Below are 15,803 nucleotides of genomic sequence, written 5' to 3'. Positions count from 1 at the left end.
CAGGAATAGGGAACAATACAATTGCACAGGTAGCAAGTAGCATCTCTTTAGGAAGATCTGGAAGCAATAGTGGGTCTTACACTAAACTTTAATCAGTTATCATGCTATTGTGAAAGTCGCAGGTATGCTCCTGTTTGTACGCTCCAGAATGAACTACCACAAGGTAAAATGTAAAATAATCTTCAGTATTGGTTCAGCCTCAGCTGGAGAACAGAGCTGCCTCATTTTGAGACATCGTGTTTCTAGAAAGGGGACTAGAGGACAAAGTACCTGCATGTTTTGGTCAAGTAAAATCATGGAAAGCATATCTAATTTCTTTCTATAGCAGTTAGAGGATAAGAAAAGCAAAGGAGAAGAAAAGTCCAGATGCAGTAGACATTGATCAGAAGTCTGGTAAATATTGCCTCAGAAGAGGAAGCGAAGATTTTCTGTTCTCTGGACTAAACACCTGAATTTTTCTGAATATACAATAATAGTGGATATATAATAATCTCCTTCAAAGGCATTTAAAGCTACTTTAAAGAAAGTTAAAAATTGCATCCTTAAATGTCCTAAAAGCATCTTCCTCAACTCAGTAGTATACTATTTCAGCCCAGGAGTGACTTCCTATACTCATCTCACCCACCATGGTTTTGCTGTCAGACCCTTCAGGATCAGATCTCTAATAAGTGACTTTCCAGATCCAGCTTCTCCTGGGCAGGCTACTTCCTTCAATGCTGACCATTCACATACATTTCCTATTGCATAAAGGTCTTGCCTTCTCAGACCCTATTTCCCATTAGACCTTGTCCTTTCTGGAAGCATTAAGCCTTAAACTTACATAACTCCTCTCCTACTTGCAACCTCATCTTGAGGGATCTTAATCTAATAGCCATCAATTGATTCCTGCTGTATATAACTATTTTCATTTATAAAAAAAAAAAAAAAACATTAGGCTCCCTTTCAGTACCTGCTGTATGCACATAATTTAACTCATATTTGATAGTTCAACCACACTATAAATTCTTTAAAAATAACATAATTCTTTATAAAACTTTCAAAAATCCTTAACACTTAAGGTATTTTTCCACCATTCCTGAACAAAATGCAGAAGCCGGGACATTGGGTTTTCCCATAGCAGGAAGACAGCTGACTATACTGTACCATGAGCTTACAGTGGTTTGTTAATATTTTTATAGCAGACTTCACTGCTTTCACTAGTGACCTCTACCTTTCATGTCTGCCACGTGAATATTCATGTTTGATATTCAGACTTCCACTTCAACCTGAATATTTAATACTCTGCTATGGTGTCATAAAAGTGCTACACAGAATATTTTTAAATCCTTCGAGAACAGTCACATACACAAGATATTTCTGAGAAGTTCCTGCTATCAATCTCAAATCAATTTATAGATACTATAGTTAAGAACATTTTACTGTTCCTTAGAGCACACACTGAAGTGAGAGCCAGTAACTTTAGAATATGCAAAAGCTATTCTAAACCAATTTTAGTGCTTTACTTGCTTTCAGTCGCCTGTCTACTTGTTCTCCACTGAAATCACCTCCCTAGTTGGTGGCATATTCCTCCAGGAAACACTTATTACTCAGTGCTGTAACGAGTCCTCTGGAAGGAGGCAAAGATCTTGCTGCTTTAAGTGCATGAATAGGTGACAGGGATGTGAGTTCTTCACTGTAAGTCTTTGGCACACTCCATCCAGGTACATGTTGTATTCTTAAAGAAGAGACAGAAGCCAGTACTACACACAAAAGTTTAAAATAAATCTGAGTTCTCCACCTACAGGCCTTAACAGATCCAGCTATCCAGATTCACCAATACCGATGGTCATGAGTTGCTTTATCAGCCTTAAGAACCAGCATATGCCTTCTTTTTGGAGGAGGAAGGGGGAAGAATCTGGCACCACATACATTTATGCTTAGGATGAACAGAGCGTAATAAAGAAAAACACATTTGTCAGGAATTAGTTTTTCATTACACTATGATATTTGAAAATACTTTCCTGTTCTATGTTATATTTTATCTGACACTGTGGGTACTTGGTAATTCCATCCAAAACTTTCAGAATTCAAGGTCAAACCAGCTGAGAATATAGGATCAGAGAAACAGACCTGCATGCTACCAGTTGAGCTGTGCTGTATATGCTTGAAAAAAGAAATAGTCCAGAGGTTTACATCAACCCAATGCTTGCTGGAATTAACAACGCTTGTTCATCTTCATGCATCTTAAGTACTAGATGGTATGCTGACAATATTTAAAAACAAGTGTTATAACATTGAGAGGAATGCATTTCAGCAACAGCCATTCCGATTTATGACCGCCCACTGAATAGCATCAATTTCTGCAAAATTAATTTGTGCTCTTATATCCTCTATCAAGCTTTGTAAGTAGTGCTTGTTTTTAAATAGCCATGATCTAAAAATCTCACTGTACATCAAGTATTTTTTGATGCTGTAATATGTACATTTCTAGCTACAGCGCTTTTGGGGGCATTGCATTTCTTGCTAGTAGTATTTAACTAGGATATGTGACAGATAAGACTGAAATACACTGTTGTTGAAATTTTATGCCCAAATAGAGAGACTAACACCCCCATGGATACAGTCACAATATCAAGTAAAATTACAAACATCAGTCCTATTGTTATTTAAAAAGAATATTTACAGAAGAACATCTTCCATAATACTTGGTAGGATAATCTGCTTAACTGTAGGAGCCTTATTTCCAACTCTGTATTATACAATATGTCAGGCTACACCTTCAGGACAATCCTTTCCTACTCTAAAAGATGTAACAAGCAATAATCACGTGTACAACTCCACCTCAAATGATTTTCAGATAGTGTTGCCAAGGTCTACAAGGATCAACTGTAAAATGGCTAACAGATTAGAAAACAAGCAAAAGAAATGAAAATAAAGAAAGCCAGAAGTTATTTCAAAGATTAAGTTGTATTACAATTATTTTATGTGGCTTAACATCGTATAGTGAAGTTACTCAATCTTGAAAGGAATAGAAGGATTTAAGACAATATCATCGTTTTTTGTTGTTGTTTTTAAATTTTCAGAACTAGAACGGGTAAAAGAAATATTTGTCTTCCTTAGAAATAATGGCAGAATGAGCCAAACCAAAAAAAACTCTTGTTGACAAAGTTTTCTGTCTAAACTTTATGGGTCTACTTGGCTTCACAAAGTAGAAGTCTGGCAACAGCAGATTAATTGATGAGAAGTATCTCACGTGGAACTTCTCAGGAACTACTCTTGCTCTTCAGCAAGAACCTGACAAAGCTTGATAGAACCCTCTAAACCCATATGTTGGGACACAAGTGGATCTCAAGTATAGATAAAAAAAAAAACTGCTCAATGACTTTTGAAGGAGTTCCGTAACTACCTAAAATTGGTAGAGAAGTACCAACTCAAAAAAATGATATCCATACATATAGAAATTAGTTTAGTAGGAGGACAAGTATATTTTGACAGTATGCTTTTCAAAGAATAATAATAGCTATAAAAATATCTTTGAAAGATGTCTGCCACTGTATGTTTCTTCCATACTGAAGTATTCACCCTGGGTTAACAAGGGCAACAAATCCTACAGTTCAGGCCAAAGCTGTAGCTGTTTCTGTTTTACCATGTGTGAAGTCTGCCTATATGAGTGCTTTCTCTTAACTCAAGTGTGTACTCCTCTCTGACATTTCAGAGAAAACAATGGCACCCCTCTGGGTCAGGCTGCAGAGGGTTTGGGTTTGATATTGTTTGTGGGACACCGTTCTGTTTAATCACACAATAGGGTTTCGGTTTCTGTGTCAGTTCTATTGTGTTAAATCACACTGCTTTTTTAAAATCTATGTTTTAAGTTATAGCCTGTCAGGCACCCTAAGGCATCTAGACACCGGGTGCCCCATAAATTTTAAGTTATTACTATTCAGTATTGCTGTAAATGAGTTAGTCATCTTTTCTCATAAAGCAGCAAGGGAATGGACTGAAAATACAATGCAGCTGCATCTTTTTTAAAAGCGTGTCTTTCAGGAGGTACAAGACATCAATATGCCCTTTCTGAAACTATATGAAAGTTTGGACAAACTATAATAATTCATCACAGAAAAGCTGAATGAAGCCCTGTCTGCACTCTAGAAGTAACCATAATTAGCCATTTCACAACATGGCTGTGGCCAAATTACATGCTGAACATGCTTCATTGTCCTGTTCATATGGATAAAAACAACCTGCAGTGTCACAGTATACAGCACAACAAACGTGGCTCTTCCCAACCTGTGTCTAAGTGAGGTTATTCTTAAGGCACAAAGAGAGCCTAAACAAGAAGTGGCAGAGAAAGAAGCACAGTGGATGCAAGGTACTTGGTATGCAGCTGATGCTATGGTACTGCCTGTTGAAGCAGTGAATTTTTGAAGCCACCCATCCTATTTATGTAGGCACAGGCACACATTTAAACAGAACTCCCAGCAAAGAGCAGCAGAAGCAGAGTATCCATTTCTCTCCTCATGCTTTCTTCAGAAGTAACTACTTCTTTCTCTTTGGAGAGAATTCAATTTTGTCATTTGCACAAGAGCTTTTGACTGTGCATTGCTTCCATTTGGTCAACAAACTGCAGTAAAACTTACTGGATAGATACATAGGACAGTAATTCTGATGAAACACCACCAGATAAGAATAGCAGTGGTTATTTTCATCTGACCTCAAGTGTTTTTGACCTCATGTGTTTTCCATCTTTATGGACTTAAAGGCAATAAGCATAGCTTATTTCTAAAGAAATTTTGAAGTTTGAAGACTGTAATAACTAATCTTAAACCATGATAAAAACTATTGGAAAAATAGAAAAACCCAAAAGGTTGGAAGCCAAACATTTACAGACACAGATGAAGTATTCATCCACTGCAGGGATTTCAGATCTTAGTAATCTATGCTTGGCTGAATGCAATTAATCTAACTAATGCTCTCAAGTTGGCTTTTGAAAATTTGTTATTAATAGATATGGTTATAACAGATTAACATCACATAATAACCCCCTCATGCAAGAACCAGATGGTTATTTGATCCGATATATCCCTTTGATGAAGCCTGTTAGCAACTGAGAATTAAAAGGTTCAATAAATTCATGAAAATAAGTCTGAAGTACTTTCTGCATAAGAAATCTACTAGTTTAAATAGTCTAGAAGGAAGAGCTATGATTATGGTATCATCCCACAGGATTCTTGTTCTCTATCTCCAGTTTACAGTATTTATATAATGGGACAAAGCAAACAACATTCTAGGCATCATAAACCAAACCATTTACCTTTTCCAAATTCAGTATAATGAGTGCTACAACAGCTCAGCATCAGTAGGAGCTAGAGGTGGCTTGGGCCAAACTCACTGGCAACTCAGACTCCAGGCATGCTTTTCATGACAGATTACACACTCAGTTCTGTACCCTCTCCACTCCTTACTTCCTTCCCACCAAAAAAAAAAATAAAGAAAGAAAACATCAAGTGAGCAGAAATCACATTCAAATGGGGAGAAGGAACATTAATTCCCTCCAGTTACTTATTGAGACTGGCCCGAATAACTTTCAAACTTGCACTTGCTCACTCAGCCATCACAGAACACTGGCCTCGTCCAAGGCACAGACATTTGGACTGCATTAAGCTTCCAGGGGGTATGTGTGCGAAGATCCAGTATGAAATTGCTATTAAAAAGGCTGCGTGTTTGGTACTTCTGTGGTTTGTCAGAAAGGTCATCGTTTAAGATGTTTTCATTTAAAGAAAATGTGTCTGTTCTTGTTGTTTGGCTGTTTCTTTCATGTATGTTCCTTGTCCTCAATACCAAGGTTTGTCACCACATTGCAAAGTATCTTGCTGTTGGTGCAGTTGTCATGAAACTGGCTAGATGTTATAGAAAAGTTATACAAATCATGATACTAGTGGTTAATTTACAGATGGGTATATTTCCACCATAACATCTGAAATCATCAGGAAGCTTGGGATTGGAATAGGATAAAGTAGCCACTTTCCCTGTGCAGAGAAGTGTGGGAGCTGCATTACTTGAATGTAGGAATATTTGCAGTAATTCTCAGCAATCCCTCAAACTACTACCCATCAGATCTTTCTTATTAATCTGACTGAAGCACTTACACTGAGCAGAGCTATGTTTGTGCAGGTCTACTACAACAGCACCAAATTTGAGCAAAACAATGCATCCCATGCACACATAGCAAATATTGAGCTTCCACACTTCATCATGTATGTATCTGTTAGATAACAGAAATCAGCAGCCTGGACAACAAAAACAATCCAGGACTCCACAGAAAATCTACAGAGAAACATAAAACCATTTTAAGAGGTAGCCAGAAAGCATAAACATATGAGTCAACAGTAGCTAAATATTTATATTGCACTTCTCACATTTTTTTTTTTTTTTTTTTACAACATACACTGTTTTTCCAGAAGTCTCTATGAGGGGCTAAGACAGATGTCATCCAATTTATTCATTTCTCTTTGTGTATTATTTTTCTTGAAAGAAGTCAACTGAACCAGGTGGGTCCCTCTGCTGGGTAAAGAGCATGGCACCTACACTTGAGAGCTACTGGGTATGCTTAAGGAGGGGAAGAAGCAAACAGCAAGGAGACAGGAGCATCCAGTGCAGGCCTGGGAGGTGGTTGAGAGCTGCAGGAGAAGCTAGAAACAAGACCCAGCAGAAACAGAAAACATTTGGTAGGGACCAGAGTGAAGTCAGTCTGCTTTGGACTCCTAAGGCCACAGGGCTGACTGAAACCAAGACTGAAGGCAAGGACAAAAGTCAGCAGCAGGAGATCGTGGGTTTTTTTTTTTTTTTTTTTTTTTTTAAAATCCTTTCCCATGTTTAGTCTGTCTTTTTGTTCTTGTCTCTACTGAAAGAGGTTTGTCTGATGCAGTCTTTGTTCAAAGGAAACCTGAGGTTTGAATTTAAAAGATCATTGAGAGAAGTAGTCCTGACAGACCTACCTCAAAGCCCTGGTCAGAACCTTTTATTTATTTTTGTTAGTGATAGAGATACTTTGCTGTTTCATTTAATCATGAAAACAAGTACCCAGCTACTGTGTGCAGCATATTAGTAGTGGCATTGTCAAGCTGTTCATTGTAGAGAAGGGAGAGTAAATGATGATTTCATATGCTACATACAAGGTTAAAATGGAGCACAGCAACAGCAGTTATCTCAGAAACAGTTCCCTCACACTTGGATGTTTGGATGTAAAGTCAGTGTGGGGATCTGGTAAGAAGTATTTCATAGCTTTTCAGTCTTTCCTCACTTCTCCCACCCTTCACCCAAACTAGGAGCTGCTGATTAAAACCTCCAGGCACAGCTCCCTGCTGGGAATGCTAGACTGAGTTATTATACAATCAGCTGTAGTGCCAACATGAGCAAGGCTAGAGAAAAGGGATCAAACATCCCAAAGACTTTGGGGATTTGGAAAGAGGGATTTGACTGTCAATACCAACTGCAATCCTCTACAACTGAGCACAACCCAGAAACAGTTGTTACTTGATTTAACCTAGTTCTGAAACCAAAGCAGCAAGTGCTGCATTTGCTGTTGTCCAGGTCTCTTCCAAACTCTCCGGAGAGGGCATGAGCCGTGCTACCCAGCACCCAGCAGCCACCAGTCACTGAGGATATGGAACCACTGCCTTGCCTGTACACTGTCACATGTCATCTGCCTGCTAGCTGTGTTGCTCCAGCCATTGGCACCATGCTGTACTCCCCAGCAGCCAGCTACAGTTTGAACACGTGAGGATAAAAGCATAAGGAAGCCATTAGGGGTTAGGAGCAGTCTCCCAGTATTACTCAGAAAGGGAGCTGAGAAAACACAATGGAATTGCTCATGAGCAACTGTCCATCTAGTCAACATCTGCAGGCAGCTTGCATCTGCTCCTGCTCTCAAGACAGGCTATTCCAGCTCTCTAGCACAGCATGATATATACACTAGCTTAGTGTACCTGCCCATTAATTTTAAATACACCAACCATTAAAGAAAAATCTTTTGTTCTGTGGAAGAATAGCTATAAAGACAGTGTTCAAGAAAAGAACAAGGGGAAGAACAATGACTCAGTATTGAATGATGAAGAGAAAGATGTCTCCAACTTCTAATTATAATGCTATGAAAAAACTTGAAGTAAATATATTTGTGTTTATTTCCCATTCAGCTTCCCAGATGTGTAATAGGCAGTTGAGAAGAATAAACACAGTAATAATAATGGGGACAGATTGCAGCTGGCAAGATATATGGGTGTGTGGGAGGAAAAATAGCAGGAGTACCCACAGCCTATGTGCAAGCCCTGCCTACACTCTGTGGGGTCTTCATCCTTGTGTCCTCACAGAATTAACTCACCCTCTACATCCCAGGGAATAACTCCTGATTCCACCGAAGAGCAAAAATAAGGACCATGCTTACCTATCTGAAAGAAAACACCCAGCACCATCAGCCCTCCCCAACAATAAGTTATCTTGTTTGAGATGTAGCTATCCTGTTTGAGATGTAACATCCCTTTTTAATATCCATACAATTTTGTGTTTATGAATTGCAACTTTTCAAGTAATAACACTTGCACCTGTTCTTTTTCAGTTTCTCACAGTAGATAGGATTAGTAAGAAGCCTTCAGGGGAGGAGAGGATACCTTTTTGAAGTGCATGATAAACATTTATCTAGCAGTTCATCAAAAGGTATCATAACTCTACACTTTTCAGCAGGCAGAGATCAAATTGTAAGTCAGTGGACTTTCAAGATACACAGTGACTCCAAAATCAGAATGCCAACTATGCTTTCATTATTCAACCATGCCTACAATATGATAATAGATATCTTTTTGGTAAATGGGCAGAGACCTACCATTAAAGAACAAGTTGTTCTGGAAAGTAATATCCAGCTGCAGTCAAAAACCTATTAGTGTTATCAGCTCACTTTAGCTTGCATTTAAAGACTTTTAAAAAAAAAAAAAAAGGCTTTAAAAAACTGGTTGGTCAGGGAAAGAGGTATTTTCTACACACCCTGGTGTCAGCATTGGTTGTCCATGCAAGCTAAGAATTATGTTCACTATAACCAATTACATGGATTTTAGAAAAGCCATGAAAGCATTCTTCCAAAAGAAGAATTTGGAACCAGAACAGCTGAAGTGAAGAACTTTCATCTTCAACAGGATTAATAGCACAAGTTTATAAACCAGTCCAGACACTCACTCAGGAGATTAAACCATGTCTGAGTTGTACCTGTTGCTATTGTAACCTTTCAGAGTTTCAATGAAGCTGTGAACAGGCTCCAAAATCCATGGAGTACTTAAAAACAACAAATGAAAGGCTCTCCTCAGTAACATGCAGCTACAGGGAAAAAAGTTCAGCACAGAAATGTGAAAAGCCTAGCTCCTCCTCTACGCATAGGCTTAAACTGCACAGCCAGAAACAGGTGCTGCAGCTTGACAAGAGAACACAGCTTTTGTCAAAAAGCATCTTGAAAAGGCATGGGAGCGGAAGTCATGTAGAAGTGAACATGCTGAAAACATAACACTTACACAAACTGGGGAATAAAAGAAAAATCAAATAAGTCTACCCTGCAGAAACATCTTAATTGCCACTTTGTTCCACCTGAAGTGCTGTGCACTCCCACGTTTGGGACAGTGCAGGTATCAAATAGATATGAACAGATCGAGAACTAACTTAAACCACTGGGAAACAAACATCAGAATCAGACTCTGCTCTTTTCTTCCCCTCATCCAAAAAAAATCCCACACTTTTTCTTTAAGCAGAATAACCTCTTTTCTCTCATTCTAGAAGAAAAGGAAGCAAATATCATTCCCCATTTGTGATTTAATGAAGTAGCAGCTCCTGCTCTTATTTTACAGAAAGATAATTTACATGGTCAGACTCCTCATTGAGGGACTTTTAAGATTAAAAAAAATGTTTTGACCATTAAAATAAGAATTCTGGCCCTTTAGAAAGGTAAGCATTATAAGAGTAACAGTTAATAACCCTATCAACATTTACTTAAACTAAACCAGGGGAGCTGAAGTCTACAGTTATTTCAGCTGCCTGTTTCTACACACATTTCTCTTCGTGAAGAGAAACAACTAAGCACACACCTAGTTACTTTTAGCAGCTGTTATACCAGATATTACTGAAAATTAAGACAAGTTTCAAATGCAAATGAGAACCAGCCTGTCAAATTCTGTACTTGCATCATTTACTTGGCAGTCAGAGTACTTAAGGCAGGTTTTTCAAGAATGTTTGGTGGTGGCTGGACCCTGCTGTCATTAAAGTTAATAGGAATAAGCTTGATGAGAACTAATGCCCTCTGGAAAAGCCTCACCTGAAGCTAGTCTACATCTTTCCACTACAGCAAGTGAAACTTGGTATGGGAATTAGCACTTGCCAGATCTAGGATGCAGCCTTTTTTAAGATTGCCTGCACTGAATCCATTTACATAAGTATAGTACTAACATAGTCAAGAGAGAAACTTGTTGAATTGAAAGTGGAAGACTGGAATTAGAGATTGTTTCCCAGTAATACTCAGAGGCTGTACTGACATCAGAGAAAGTTTTCACACCTGTATGGTACAGCAAATGCTAAAACAAGTTTTACATTTAAGAAAGTTTACATCAGATTGAAAGATCTTATTTAAAGCACTAAGTTCATAACCAGCATTCCAATTAAAAAAGCAAGCAACATAAATTGTACAGAGGTGTTTGGGGTCTATTAAGATCAAAACAAATTAATCCTCTGTCTACCTGTACCTTTAAACAGCCTGTCTTAACTACCACAGAAGGATACCATCAACTATCATCCAAACCCACTGTAAGAACACAAATATGACAGAAATGGATAAAACAGGTAATGAAATCTGCATATGTATTAACACAACATTAGTACCCCAAAAGTCAGCAATTAATTGTTCCTTCTGTATCAGCCTTGAACATCTATTACATTATCAAGGCACATTTAAGATATGAAGCATTTATTCATCCTTCCCTCAGAGAATAGAGGAAGAATTCCAGATTTTTCCCCACAAGCAATAAGTAGGCATCCTAGTTTATATTAAACCTTCTATGCATGAATTTAGCTGGCTGACTAGACCAGACACAGATAAGAATTACCTATACTTTTCAGATAGCAGGAGGAAAAATTGGAACTTTTTTTTTAATAAAGCCATGGTTGCAAGTCACTTTCAAACAACTAGCTGAAGCTATAGTGTCACACTAATAACAATGAAAAGGCTTTTTAGAAAAGCTTAAAAAAAAAAAAAAAAAAAAAAAAAAAGAAAAAGAAAAAAAGAAAGAAAGAAACCTGAAAGTTTCCCTTTTACTTTAAAAAATAATAATAATAAAAAAAATAAAAATACCACCCCCACTCACCTACCTCTAACACCCCCACTCTTACCTATCCTCCTACTAAGGCAGGACAGGCATCTTTTATAGCTGATGTTGAAAGGCTTGTTAAAGGAAGCAAGGTCACTGGGCCCCACTGGTGGGGCTGGTAATGAAGCCCAGCTGCATCCTTCTGGCCTCAGTGGAGCTGAGGTGGGGCAAGCTGATGTCTCCCTGTGGAAGGGGCTTCTGCTTCTTGTAGCTGCTCAAATCAATGAAAGCAAGTGAAAAGCAGATAGAAAAAGCTATCATCTTTGGTGTGGCTTTATTTTGTGCCCATGCCACCATAAAAAAAGTCTACACAAGAGGGAAGGTCAGCAGAGAAGAGAGGTTTTAAAGGGTTGTCCTCAGGTTTCTGTAGCCTCAATCAGTGACTGCTGACATGCCCCATCCCTGCATTTTCTAGCAAGATCTTTGTCACTTGTGTCCCAGAAAAGGAGTTAAATTGCTCTGAGTTGGTTTATTGGGCAAAACTGTCCATCTTACTCTGCTGCACTTTCTAAGCAGATCTGTTAGAGTGAAAACCAGAGTCAAGAAGTAATAGGTAAAGAAAAAAAAAAAAAAGGCATATAATAAGGAAGGAAAAAAAATCACATTCTTCTGAACTCCTATCATCACTGGAATGCCAGGAGACCTTTTAAGTAATAGCAAACATTATGAAATGGAAGAGGACATAAAAGAAAAAGTTAATACCTCAGGAGTACTCCTATCCTTCCTAACTTTCTGCGCTAGGGCAAGAACTTCATATATACTTTGGCATCCAGAATCTTATCAAATATTTTCTTTGTACATGCCAAGACTTTATCTGTTCATTTTAGCTTGGACCTGAAAGAATGCTTGCACAGTAAAATTGGAAAACGGGAAACAAGAGTGGAAATACACAATCAAATAGTTCACTTTACTCCACCGTAAGCAATTAGTTTGTGGTTAAAAAGAATGCAGATTATGACTGACGGTAAAAAATAAGCCAAACAACTTCCCTTTCCCAAATATTAAAATATATTCTTGTCCAGATAAACAACTTAAATTAGACTACACACATTATTTATCAAATTCTGTCAATCCACATTGTCCTTGTACTCTCCAGAGGGCCTCATATTTTAAAACCTAAATCCTGAAATGAGATATGCTTAGAGGAACCTCTGCCCCTATGCTGACTTCCAGCCACAGCAGGTCCCTGTGTGGATGCAGAGCATCACGTTACAAGACAGAAACCCAACCAACAGTAGTTGTACCAGGTAGCTACCGAGTTGATATACACACGGGGGAAACTGCCAGACAGGCTGCTTTTGGTCCCCTGGACCAAAACCCAGTATTTCATCAAGGTAACCCTTCCCAGCATAGCTCTTTGTTTCTTAATTTCATTCATTATGCCAAGAATTAGTTTGTTTATTTCTCCAGGAAATGGGCTTGCACTTCTGAAGCAGACAAAAATACGGCAAGCAGATGCTGTACTTTTCAACAATGAATTCTGTTACTGGTGCTGGATGAGCAGGACAATAAAATATGCGTTCATGTCTAAACCGTAGGTTTGATTTCTTTTATCTGGACATAAAAAGGTCTCCCTGGAGTAACTCTGTGACTTGATGTGCTTGCTGAAAGTGGCCTTAAAACCTGAGAAGGACTGCTGGCCAGATTAGCATAACTGCATGACAGCTTGAATTTGGAACTAAACACTGCACTCACGAGGACAAGGTTTGTTGCTGTTTTTATTAGTAGCAATATATTTTTACAAGATAAGATAAAAATGAGTACAACTTGTGGAAAACAGAAAAGCCGGTGTCTCTAACATAGCCAAACAGGGGGAAGTGATGGTAGGTGAGAAATGACTGTGCCTAAGGCTCTATCAAGGATCAACAGCTTGCTAATACATGAAGATTTGACAGTGCCAGTCCTTTAGCCTATTATAAAAGCTTTTTATAGTGTAGACCAGCCTTCAGCCTTGAGTTCTCTACTCAGTACAAGCAAGTGTAAATGATTTGCTTAATTGAAATGTGTCTTCAGTTCCTAAATAATTCTGCAGTCTCAGTAATCTGATACGCCTTGGTGAGGAGCTGTTGCCTGTGCGGGCCACCACGTGCTGCTTCCCCCAAGCCCTGCGTGTTCTTCAGCTCCAGATTCCAGCATGACATTCGTTCCCAGTGAGCCATGCACCATCACTGTGAGCACTGAACTCCATTAACTCTCTATTTCCAAGCTGTTTCAATTCTCTCAGGCACGGTGCTTAAAAAACACACAAGATGAAAAGCTTTTTATGTGTCTATCTGTACATTTATTCAATATACCTCCTTTTTTCCCTTTCTATGGCACATGTCTATCCATGATATTCTTTAAGAAGTTATTATATATCTGTTTTGATGAGAAACTAGGAATACAGATATGACAAGGGACTAGCAACAGGATCCAGGCTGGTGATTAACACAGACCCAAAGTAGGGCAGCACTTCAAAGTTACAGTTGTTCTATGACCCACGTGAAATGAGTCTGAAGGCTTGTTTTATTTCTCAGTGGACAGAAAGCTGTAAACTCCTGGCAAGGTGAGCCAGTGAATGAGGACACACTCTGCCTCAACTGCATTCATGCCCGGATTGACTGGCAGTGGTGGGGCATGGGGAAAGTTCTTCAGTCACCCATGCTGTGACTCTTCACCTGGGCTCAGTGCTTCAGTCTAGAGATTTCCCATCAGGTACCTCTTTAACTCTAAAATCCACTTCAGCACCTCCAGCTTAAGGGTGATTGTTGTATTCACCACGCAGACTCTAGTGCCCTTTTATTCCACCCTTCAAAAGAAGAACTGCCTCCCTCAGACCTCTCTCAGGTCCACTAAGACCTGAATAATAACAAGGAGATTAGTAAATGCAGTACTAGTATGGTCTCAGTTTCATCCAGAAAAATAAATAGAGCTAGTTGTTTGGGAAAAGAAGAATTCCAGTGGGAGTAAAGATAAATACTGTGACATTTTCCTTAGAAAATGTAGTGTTCAGATATAGAAGATGATCATACTTTTGGAGAATTTTCCATTTTGTTACCTACTGTGAACATTAAATGCCTAGCAAGCTGGATGAATACCCTAACAGAGGAATCTGGCTAAAGGGAAGCTGGAATGGTTATAAAATACTTTTTGAAGTAAACACTGTAATATGCCAGTGGAGGGGCACCATTCCCTGCCAAAAAAAATAGCGCCAATGAAACGCTTACAGAAGTGTAAGTTGTTGATTTTATCGGAAAAATTCAGTGGCTTTTTGGACAATGAAATGTAGGGTATGTATGTCCCTAACGACTACTGAGTTGACGCTGGTATCACAAACTTGCTCTAGAGGAATTCCCAGCTGTAGTGACTTGCTGCTCACCTGTGTCCTGTCACTGTAATCTAGCAGGTTTGCTGTGTGTTACTGAAGCCAATTAGATTTAAGAAATCACAGGGATGTTCTCAAATGAGGAGAGGAGATCATCTCCAGGGAATTCTAAATTTCATTTTTTTTTTTTTTATGTAATCAAATTCTTTATTTGAAGACTGGCCAGTCTTCACATAGAGTATTTGCATCTTAAATATCTGCAGCAACAAACCCTACATATGGAACAAGGCAGGCGCTTGTACAGCCGTGAAACCCTGCTGCTGCCTCTCGGTTGCAAACTGAAATATTCCGGTTGGCAGCAGAAGGGAAACCCTGAAGAGCTCTGCACCAAGGAGCCAAGGAAAACTGGAGAGCACCTCTACAGGGATGGAGCTTTTGTCTCTCCTATGAGCAGCCTAAGAGAAATCTGCTTTCTGCCTTTATGTGGGTTTTGGTCCCTTTCCCTCATTCCCCAGTTTCTCTGAGAGTATTGTGAGTCCCAAGGGGGCTGTAAGCACTGGAACAGTGCAGTTTTATGGACAAGCACTGAAGCAAGAGACAGAGACTGTCCCATCTCTGAATAAGTCCCAACATCCACTGCCAGTTTGGATTGATGCATATGATGGGACCAAGGAAAAAAAAAGTCTCATTTACCTGTCCTGAGGCCCTGAACCACACTATAATATCGGGACTGATGAAGCATGTATCCTGCTCTTAGCCACTTGAAACAGGGTTGTTCTAGTTGCTTCTCAGAATGTGTTTTCCATTAAGCAGCTCTATACAAGTTTCTGAGTCAGTGAAGGTGACACGTGGAAAAACAAAGAAAGAAAATTTAGGAAAGATGAGATCCAGACAGTTAACATTTTAAAGAAATCTACACAATGGAAACAACTGCAGTTTAAACGAAAGTACTATTTTTTTGTTAGCACTACCATTCCTGTCAATGGAAAAAAAAATCTTCTCAGCTTATTATTGCTGTGGTCAAAACCAGCAGCATCCAGAAAGTAAATGTTTTCAATGATAATCTAACGAAAATAATGTCTGGCTCTCTGGTTTGTTATTTGTTTGAATTGTATGCTCGCTCTAACTCA

Source organism: Aythya marila (assembly GCF_965140915.1).
Source record: "Aythya marila genome assembly, chromosome: 4".
NCBI lineage: Eukaryota > Metazoa > Chordata > Aves > Anseriformes > Anatidae > Aythya > Aythya marila.
This window is presented reverse-complemented; position numbering follows the sequence as displayed.